The sequence below is a fragment of the Camellia sinensis genome, chromosome 13 (assembly GCF_055761805.1).
Source record: "Camellia sinensis isolate YWXY chromosome 13, ASM5576180v1, whole genome shotgun sequence".
Classification (NCBI taxonomy): Eukaryota; Viridiplantae; Streptophyta; class Magnoliopsida; order Ericales; family Theaceae; genus Camellia; species Camellia sinensis.
In genome coordinates, this window is record NC_138973.1 from 84,530,508 (window position 1) to 84,541,986 (window position 11,479).

At 36.7% G+C, this 11,479-nt stretch overlaps 1 pseudogene; it reads left to right on the forward strand.

The window, feature by feature from the left end:
- The first annotated feature begins 1,580 nt into the window (after window positions 1–1,580).
- On the forward strand, window positions 1,581–6,474 carry LOC114311990 (endoplasmic reticulum chaperone BiP-like; annotated as a pseudogene).
- The last annotated feature ends 5,005 nt before the right edge of the window (window positions 6,475–11,479 follow it).

Sequence of the window (11,479 nt, forward strand, 5' to 3'; positions counted from 1 at the left end):
GTATGTATGTGAAGAACAAGAAAGTAATGACCCAGACACGATGCTAGCAACAGAAAGCGGATATGACAAGAACAGTGCTAGGCATTCAAACAATTCAAAACTTGAAGACAGACGAAAATAGAAGGCAACAGATGGCAAGTAAACAAATTCAGAAGAGTTATGAAAGATTGAGCCTAACAGCAAGTAAAGAGTTTATGAACCTATCAAGTGAAATGAACGCCGATATGAAAATCGCCGGAGTCAAATAGATGACTGAAAATCAGGAACTCACCAGAGAGTATGAGTGGAGCAGTTGCAAAGCTCTTGGAGTTTACGAATTAATAGAACCAGAATCTCGGCTAGGAGGTGCGATTTCAAGCAGCTTGGAAAGCATGAAACTTGATTCTTGACACCAGTGGATAGTAAAGTCCAGAGAACTTTGAGGTCGGCGAGTTTGATCTCGGACAGAGGCGCACAGATGAACGAACAGTGTAGGTTCCATCACCTCAGAATACCGAGGTAATAGAACCTAGGGGCAGTTGTGGGGATATATTTTCTGAGTACCAACACGTGGCAAGGTGACGCCGACGTGTCAGCCGAGGTGCCACGTGTCTTGGTCGTTGTGTCGAGGTCATCTCGGCTAGGCCGAGGTTGCCTCCGAAGATATCGAAATCCGAGATAAGCTCACTATTGAGAAATAGCAGCTCTCACTATTGAGAAAAGGGACCTTTGGTTAAGATCCTATGATACCTCTCAAGCATTCTCAAGGTTCTGCCAAAAATATTTCTCAAAAATATCTCCAAAGTTTTTCAAACTCTAGCGGAGGATTATCAAGCACTCCAAAACTTGTGTCAATCGTTCTAGGTTCTCTTTCATCAAATAAACCCTTACGTGTCTAAGCATAAAGAAATTGCAAGTTTGATTTGTTCTTTCGAGATCATTTGTAAAGATTGTTCGAGATCAAGTCATTCAAGCGCTCGACCTCGCATCATTTCCTCGAGCTTCTTTGTTTGAAGACTTGAAGAAATCCATCAATGCATTTGATTCAACAAGAAGCTTCTACTGCCGTTGGATTGTAACCACTCCGGAGATCGAATAAGAGGATATGTTCTTTTGTAATAACACAAGCCATAGAGAATTGTACCTAATTTATTATAATTAATTAAATCGAATATTTGTACAATTCTCTAACAGATCCAATGGCTTGCTCTATTACAATTCTCTGTAGCTTGCTCTATTACAATCCTCTGTAGCTTGCTCTATTACAATTCTCTATGGTTGGAATCCAACGGTTTTGGGATTTATTTTGATGTAGATTTTGCTTTTTACAAAATACATCTGTGAGAATATTTGTGGTTCGTAACTGTTTTTTAAGCAACTTCATAATTTGTTGTTTGCAGTTCTTGTTAGATTGTTTGCCACTTTAAGGTCTTGTTGTTTTTATTTTATTGTTCTGTATGTTGTTTATTTTATTTTATTACAACTGTTTTATAACTTTTCTTTAAAAAAAAAAAAAACAAACAAACAAACAAACAAACCTCTCTTCAGTCTCTCTGTTTCTGCATACAATACACAAATTCTACCAAAGACAGGTTGATAGAATGGAAGGTGGTTGATAATATAATCTGTCATGTGTTTTGTGCAGTAATGGTAGGGAATTACATGGCCATACATTTTTTGAATGCTCTTTTTCAGCTGCTGTATGGAGACAAGTTCTGAGACATCAACATATTAACAGGCTTCTTTACCTTTGCATGAAGAAATTGATTAGGCAATGCGACACAGAAAAGGTAATTCTTTTTTTCAAGCTTTCCATAAGCTAGCCATGGCTGCCTCAATTTGTCATCCATGAGGAGAGAGGAATGCAAGGATTTACACAAACAAACAACTTCTGCTTGCAAGAGTTTTTGCAAAGATCGGGGAAGATGTTCGATATAAAATAAGCTCCTGGAGGGCTATGAAGAATTCTCTTAAACTGGAATATACCTAGATCTATACTTAGTTGATAGGTGTTTTTTGGACTGGTCTGACCAGTTTTTTGTTGTATGTGTTTTTATGTGTTCAATAAAATTCACTTTACCCAAAAAAAATACACAAATTCTTCATCTGTAGAGAAAGAAAGTAGAGAGACATCATCTGTAGAGATAGGGAACGGAAGCCATAGGTGGCTCGTGGAGGACGAGCGGCTCTCTGATCGTATTAACAATTGTCTTCTTCGGTAAATACGCCTCTCTCCTTCTTTCTCTCTGCTTACAAATCTAGTTCATATTTCTACAACAAGATAGATTTGGATAATTTGTGATTGTTGTTGTTTAGTTGATTGGCAAAATGTTATAGATCTGACCCTGATTATCAGTGGTAGATTTATCTTAATCTCTCTCACAGCTCTTACATCAATTCATCCATGAATTTATGGCTTTGCATAGTAATAGATCTGAAGACAATTGACAATTTTCTCTCTCAATTTTTGCGATGTATCGTTGTAGACATGTTTATCGGATTGATTTTTGTTAAACGCTTGTTTCTGGCAATTAGAGCTGAGCTTATATTTTGTTAACAATATGCTCTGTCATAACAAACCTAGAGGGAGCATCGTAGCAGAATTTTTTCCATATTTGGTTATAGATTGGACATTTGTGTAATTTGAAAAGAATCAGCTTTTGTTAACAATATACTCTATGATAACAAACCTATAGGCTGTGTTTGTTTCAAGGATTTGGAGAGGGATTTGGAAAGGGAAAGGGAAAAGAAAAATAAAATATGAATAAAATATACCTATATTTCACCTAGTTTGACACACTTTTTCCCTTCATTTTCTAAATCTCTCCCCAAATTCCTCCACCAAACACAGCCAATGTGAGCATTTTTGAGGAATTTGTCCCTTTCTGGTTGTAAATTAGACATTTTTGAAACTTGAAAAGAATCACTCAACTGTAATTTTGTTACCCATACTCCTGATGTTTATTAGAAGTGTGTGAAAATAGGCCCATTATTATATTTGTTATCGTTCTGACTCGTAATTAAATTATACCTTGTTTCCTAGTCGTGTCAGCCCATATTGGTTACATAATGAAAAAAGTTGTATATTTACTTGCTTTCCTTTCTAAACTGTTTTAAATAGGGATATTGTATCTAAAGTTGACCTAGTTCTTAGGGATAATGAGATTGTGTCATATAATCTGTCATTGAATAACTATATTTTGCATAACAGGTTGTCTGTCTGCAATTTCTATCGCCAAAGAGGAAGCCACTAAGTTGGGATCAGTCATTGGGATAGGTCTTGGAACAACCAATTCTGTGTTGGGGTTTACAAAAATGGTCATGTTGAGATCATAGAAAATGACCATGGAAACCGGATTACCCTATCATGGGTTGGTTTCACTAATTCCGAGAGATTGATTGGTGAGGCTGCAAAGAATCAAGCGGCAGTTAATGCTGAAAGGGCCATTTTTGATGTTAAAAGACTTATAGGAAGAAAGTAATGCCCCTTGCTTAATTTGTTCATAATTATGTTTTATGAGGTTTTGGGGGGGAATAATCTGTAATGGCTTTTACCTACTGATTGGCAGGTTTGAGGACAAGGAGGTCCAAAGGGATATGAAGCTTGTTCCTTACAAGATTGTGAATAAAGATGGAAAGCTGTGTATCGAAGTTAAGATTAAGGATGGAGAGCCTAAGGTATTTAGCCCTGAGGAGGTCAGCGCTATGATTCTAATTAAGATGGAGACTGCTGAGGCATTCCTTAGGAAGAAAATCAAGGATGCTGTTGTCACAGTTCCTGGTGGGTAGAACTCTTCTAAATTACAACTATTATTCTTCACTCTTCTAAGGATGCTGTGGTACTCACTTTTACTTTTTATTGCAACCTGCAGCCTACTTTAATGATGCCCAAAGGCAAGCTACCAAGGATGCTGGTATTATTGCTGGGCTGAATGTTGCTAGAATTTTAAATGAACCAACTGCTGCAGCTATTGCCTATATATGAATACGACAATAAAGGTGGTGAGAAGAACATCCTTGTGTTCGACCTTGGTGGTGGCACATTTGATGTTAGTATCTTGGCCTTAGATAATGGTGTTTTTGAGGTCATTGCCACACTAATGGTGACACTCATCTTGGAGGTACGGAAAATGACAATGCTTTTGTTAGCAATATTCTGTCATCCTTTCTTTAACAGAACTAAACATACCAGAATTCTCTGTGGAGAAATGAAAATGATGCAATATTATAGTGGCTCCAACAACTACCATTTGTGAAGATCATATATAGCACGTCATAACTAAAATGCTCAATTACTATATTATAGTGTCTTCAACAACTGCCATTTGTGAAGAGGACCATTTATTGCACATCATACTCAAGTAGTGAATTGATTTTAGTAACAAACCATAGAGCAATCTGTGTTACAACAATTTTTAAAATATTTTGAGATCACGAGGGTCATTGGATTTGAAATTGATCTATACTTAGCTTTGTTAATAAATTTTTTTTTTTTTTTGGATTGAGCAATGACATTAGTATTCTGTACAGTTCATTTGTTTATTCCACAAGAAAAGTGTTCTATGGAAATGTATTTGCATGGTTGCATGCTAAGTTTCATTTTCTGCGAGGTGAGGATTTTGATTAGAGGATTATGGAGTATTTCATGAAATTGATCCAGAAAAAGCACTGAAAGGACATCAGCAAGGTGCAATATAGCTCTTGAAAAACTTAGTAGAGAATGTGAGTGTGCAAAGAGAGCCCTGAACAGTCAGCACCAGGTTCGGGTGGAGACTGAATCTCTTTTTGATGGTATGGATTTTTCTGAACCATTGACCCGAGCTCGGTTTGAAGAATTAAACAATGATTTGTTTAGAAAGACCATGGGACCTGTAGATGTTGGATTGAAGAAGCACCAGATAGATGAAATTGTTCTTGTTGGTGGAAGCACCAGGATTCCCAAAGTTCAACAACTCCTCAAGGATTACTTTGATGGGAAGGAGCCCAACAAGGATGTGAACCCTGATGAGGCAGTTGCTTTTGGTGCTGCTGTACAAGGAAGCATCTTGGGTGGAGGAGGTGGCGAAAGAGACTAAAGGAATTACTCACCTTTCTTTGTAATTTTGTGTACAATCGTGATTTATATAGTCAAATTGGGTTCTGCATTTCTTGGAAATACCGAAGACCAGGCAAACATTTGATGACTAATATGTGATGTAATGTACTTGATGCAGATATTTTTCTATTGGATGTGGCTCCTCTGACTCTTGGGATTGAAACAGTTGGTGGGGTGATGACCAAGTCGATTCCTAGGAACATTGTGGTCCTAACCAAAAAATCTCTAGTTTTCACCACTTACCAGTATCAGCAGACCACTATCTCCATTCAGATAACTATATGCTTACCTTTGAAACAAATAATATTACTTTATCAACCTTGGTTTGGTACATTTCATACTTAACTTGAGTTGCTCCTATTATGAAGTCAGGTTTTTGAAGGTGAAAGGAGTCTCACAAAGGATTGTAGACTTCTTGGTAAATTTGATCTTACTGGAATTCCTTCAGCTCCAAGGTTAATTAGCTTTGTGCCTTTTGTTCGATTTCAATTAAGATTGGTTCAGCTGCAGCCTGTAGTTGGAAACTTAATTGTATTTTCTTTGGTTGAACAGGGGAACCCCTCAAATTAAAGTAACATTTGAAGTGGATGCAAATGGTATCTTAAATGTTAAGCCTGAAGACAAGGGTACAAGTAAATCAGAGAAGATTTCCATCACCAAATGTACATCTTATATTGTTAAGCCTGGAGACAAGGGTACAAGTAAATCAGAGAAGATTTCCATCACCAAATGTACATTTTATATTGTTAACAATTTATTTAAAATTAAAAAACTAACGCTGTGTTTGGTTGAGGGATTTTGGAAGGAATTTGGGAAGGGAAAGGAAAAAGGTGTGTGAAAATAGGTGAAATAAATTTCACTTGCCTTTTTCATTTCTGTTTCCAAATCCCCCAACCAAACACAGCGTAAAAGACTCTACCAAATAAGGATTTACACCCATTAAAACCCATGGCTCTCTCTCCATCACCAAACATACAAGATAGACCGGGGCATTGAGTTTGGTCCTATCTTTACGGGAAAGGAGAACAGAACAAATAGACCCAAAGACACGCAGAAGGGAATAATTGGGAGGTTGGGAATATAGAGTCTTATAAGGGGATTGACCGGAGAGTAGAGGAGTCGACATGCGATTAAGGAGGAAAGCAACGGTAAAAACTGGCTTACCCCAGAATGGTGCCGGAACAGAGGCAGAAAGAAGGAGAGATCGAGCTGTCTCAAGGAGGTGACGGTGTTTACGCTCAGCACGACCATTTTGGGCAGGGGTATCAGTACATGAGGTTTGGTAAATGGTGCCCAATATAGCCAAATACTCACAGAATTCAGTTTTAAAGTATTCTCTATCCAAGTCAGACCAGAGTATTTTAATTGTGGCCCCAAACTGTGTAGTGATCATAGACTGAAAGGTACGATATATCTGGTAGAAGTCAGATTTATGAGCCATAAGATAAACCTAGGTATAGCGGGTACAATCATTAACAAAGGACACATAATACGCAGAACCCCTTTTTAGTGAGAATAGGAGAAGGTCCCCAGACATCAGTATATACAAGAGAAAAAGGGAAAGTAGAAATAGAAGTACTGTTGTTAAAAGGTAAAGCTGTCATTTTATCAAGTTTACATCCTCGACACTCATTAATTTGACAATGAGAAACTTTACCTAACAATCCTGACTGAGCTAAAGACCGTAAGCGGTCAACAAACAAATAACCTAAGCAAGAATGACACCTAAGCGAGAAACAAAACTAACTCGACTGATAATCTAACTGAAAAGATGAAAGTGCAACGAGGGAGGTAGATAGAGAAAGATGCAGACTTTCCACCACATAGAGATCTCCAATTCTATAGTCGGTCCCAATCTACTTCTTGGACACCCGATCCTGCACACAATAGAAAGAAGAAGTAAAGATAACATCAAAACCAAAAGCATCAAGCTGACTGATAGAAAGTAAGCTAATAGATAGTTGAGGAACATAAAGAACAGAGGGAATAGTAACAGTAGACATGGCAGAGGATAAGACAGACCCAATAGATAGGACAAACATACTAGACTCATTAGCAGTATTAATAGTAATAGGAAAGGGAGGGGGGGACACAGTTTTGGAGTAAGAAAATGTGAGGAGTCATATGATGAGAGGCACCAGAATCAAAAAGCCAGACAGAGGAAGGAATACTTGAAGAGGACCCAAGCAAACCTGAATGAAGAGAGGTAAGAGCATGGTCAGATGAAGATGACTGAGAGGTGGACCAAAGATGCTGAAGCTGAGCAATCTGGGCACTCAAGAAAGCCAAGTCAGGATCAGAAGCTGGAGCAGATGCAGTACAAGCAGTAGGAGGGCGAAAAGTACTCAGAGCAGGATCTCGGAACTGTGGCTGAGTCGACTGAGAAGATTGAGCAGACTGACGACCCTTCTTGGGACAGTTGTACTTCCAATGGTCCTTCTGATGGAAAAAATCACACTCATCAGAGGCTAGTGGCCCCTTCTTGGGCTTTGTAGTGGCCTGAAGTTGATGAGGTAGAGGGTTCGACAACAGAAGAGGCTGAGTAGAAGCCAAGAAGATAGATGGATATAGAGTCTGACTGGCTGTCTTAAGTCGGGATTCCTCAGAGAGGAGCTCACGAACAATAGCATCCACAGAGAGAAGAGGAGACCGATGAAGGATGCCACTACGAATAGCCTCATACTGTGGAGAGAGAGCCATTAAGAACTGCACTAAACGACCTTTCTCCCGAAACTCAATATAAGAGTCTAGTCTCTTGAGGCTAGACGGTTCCATGAGAGCCAACTGATCCCAGAGGCTTGTCATCTCAATGTAGAAGTCTTGAATAGATTGCTCCCGCTGATGAGCACTCTGAATAGCTATTTCCAACTCATACTGCTTGGCAAAGTTGGACTGTTGATACACACCCAATAAATAGTCCCAACCTCTTTGGCAGTATTGTATTTGGAAAACATCATTCCAATACGGTCATTCACAAAATTATGAAACCATGTCAGAACTTGGTCATTATCATAATCCCAAGTGTCACAAGAAGTCAGATATCCTTTTGCTTTTTGGTCCAATAGACGAGGAACAGAACCAGAAGCATAGCCTTATTTTTTCTTACCGAGAAGGAAATTCTTCATAACACTAGCCCAATATGCATAATTGGCACCAGTGAATTTACAGCTGATGGCTTGAATTTTGTGTCCGTCATTATAATAAACCAAAGATTAACAGGTTGAAGTATAATAATCAAATAACAAGGGGCCAAACTATAAATAAGAGCCTTTAACCAAATACTAAAATCAGAATTACCAACATAGAGACAGAGAGAGAGAGAGAGTGATACAAACAGGGTAGAGCAGAGGTAGAAGTCGATCGACCAGAGTCAAACCACAGAGAGAGAGGTCAACCGAACCACGACCGTGATTCCAAAGAGAGAGAGAGAAGCCGTCGATGATCACGAACCAGAGTTGATCGACCTAGGAAGACGAGGCCAGACCACTCGACTCCAACCAACGAAGACGAGGCACGACTTCAACTTTGACTTCGATTGAAGTAGCGATTGAGGGGAGAAGATCACCCACAACTCCCGATTGAGACAGAGCAACAGTTTCTAGGGTTTTTGGCTCTGATACCATGTAAGTTTTCTGTGTATTCAACTTAAGTATGTTTACAAAGAGTGCATCAGTTATATAGCCCTAATCTATGATAGAAAAAAGAAATACAAAGAAAAGGGAATTGCCTAATTCGTAATATACCCAAGCAAGGAAATTGCCTAATTCCTAATTACCATATATACAATATATATTCTCACAGAGAGACCCATAAAGCTTACCAAAAGTTCTGTTTCAATGATTCAAACCGTTCATTGTGTAGGGTGCTTAATGTGTGTCATTCATAGAAAAAATTAAATCGATCCAATATTGTGAACCATTTTATTTTATTGTGTTTGCCTACAAAAAAATAAATGATCTATTTTAAAAAAAATACTTGTCTATTTTTTTGAAAACAAACCAAATAAAATAAATATGTTACGACTATCGGATCAATATATTTTTTTTTGTGGACGATATAGACTGATGATCCTATAAAATGAATGGTTCGAATTAATGAAACGGGATTTCAAGTTCATATTTGAACCTGATAGAAGCCTATAGTTAATAATAAAGGGAAAATGATATATAACCCCACTTTGTAGGCTCAATGATGCGTAAGTGAAATGATTAGTTGATGATTAGAGAAGATATGAGAGAGGAAGATAGGGAGTTGCTTTAGATATTCTAATTGATTGCCACATTATTGAGTTTGAAAAGTGTGTATAATTTTAAGGCTAGAATAACAATGCCCATAATAAAGAGTCGGTTATGTAATTGAATGGGATAGATGAATAATTATTCGGTTACATATATAGAAAAATGATGTATTTGACACTGTTGAAAATGAGGTTATTATGCAACGATTCTAAAAGTGAAATCTCATCCAAAGTGATTGTAAAAGTTTATGTTCTCTTTTGTTAAGACAATAATATAATATTTTTTTTTACAGTTTATTTATTTGCTTAAAGTTTGAGAAATTTAAATGTGAGAAAATATCATTTTGCCCCCCAAACTTTCACGCATTTTTTAAATTTGATCCCCAGACTTCGATTAATATCAATTTTATACCCAATCTTTTAAAATTTTGATCAATTTGGCTCATGCCGTCACATTTCGTCTACAATTGAACGGAATGTACTGATGTGGGGGGCAAATTGATTTTTAAAGTATAGTTTGGGGGACAAATTGATTTTTAAGGTATAGTTTGGGAGGTAATATGAAATTTCAAATGAACTTTGGTGCCACGTTAGCACATTTCGTCCAATTGTAGACGGAATGCGACGGCAATGGCCAAATTGATCAAAATTTTGAAAGTTTGGGTGCAAAATTGATATTAATCGAAGTCTGGGGGTCAAATTGAAAACGCGTGAAAGTTTAGAGGGCAAAATGATATTTGCTCTTTAAATGATGTTTAGTTTAAATTGTTTTTGTTTCTTATAAAATTTGTGGAACTTAAACTTGTGAGGTGATCCAACTATAAAAATTCATGAAATTGCCATTGACTTTGCTAAATAATTATGATGGCGGATTGTTAATCATTGGCTCGTGAAGTCCAATAATTGTTCTAATAAGACAATATTAGAGTTATTATATTTGAGAGGTCAATATGTATAAATTTATAAATAAATGAGGTAAAATGATATTTGTTAATAATTGAGAGAGTCTTAGTGTAATTAACCCAATCAAAAGCTAATGAGGGAGTGAGTATAATTATGCTAAATTTATAAGATTTGATGTTTTTTTTTTTTAAATCGAGAAAAGAAATTTGTGTAATTAATCCATATATTCATTATGAGGAAAGTGTGAAAGTTCCAAATATCAATTTTTTTTTGTAATAGTTGCAAGAAATTAGTGTAATTGACGTCGTACATTTGGTATGGATGGCATAGTCATAACCCTTTGAACTTAGCGTTGAACCACATACATGGTGGCTGGGAAAAAAATAGTATTTACGGGGGCCCTCTCTTGGTTATAAATAAAGCTAATGACCATGGTTATAAATAAAGCTAACCTTAATTGAAAATAAAACTTGAAATTTATTGGGTCCTCTCAATTAAGGTTTCACCAGAAGTTTGGGGACAACTTAAGTTTGAAATTTAAATGCTTAGATATTTTTAAAAACTTAATTGAGGAGTTTAATAATTTAGGTCTAATGAGTAGAACTTTCTGGACATTTTGTTGATAATTTAGCGCGATTAGCAATGACCATCCAGTAGTCATAGACTTTCAAATTTTATCTCAATTATCATAAGAGTCCGACTTGTTTTGTTTATTTAGGCATTTGGTAGTCTATGACTATGGGCCGATCAATATACTGTCCTGTTTGGAACAGAATAAGGTCATAACATAGTGGTATCAGAACAATTAAAACTGACCTACTTAGTATTAGTTTGAGAACGAATAAGTCCTTTTGACTATTTCATTATTAGAATCATTTTGGGACATCGGAAGAGAAAATTTTACTTTACTTTATACTTTGAACCAGAGTGTATTGACTGCATAGAAAAGAAAGGTGCAGTACTTCTCTCGCTTTGTTTTAACCACACACAAATAAATTGTTAGGTGTGCAACAATGTTATTGCCTCATAGGAAAAATTCTCGATTCAGATTTCAAATCTTAGTCTAAATAGCTTACTTATTATAAGGGAATCAATTTTAGTAGTAATCAATAGATTAGAAAAATAGAATTGCAATTGTTACTAAATAAAAAGAATTTCTTCGAAATCTATGAATCTCAATTGAATAACTGGTAGTGAATTGGGAAAAGCCAAAAACTTAGTCTCATGATAGATTATATAAGACTTCCAACATTATTTAGTGACTA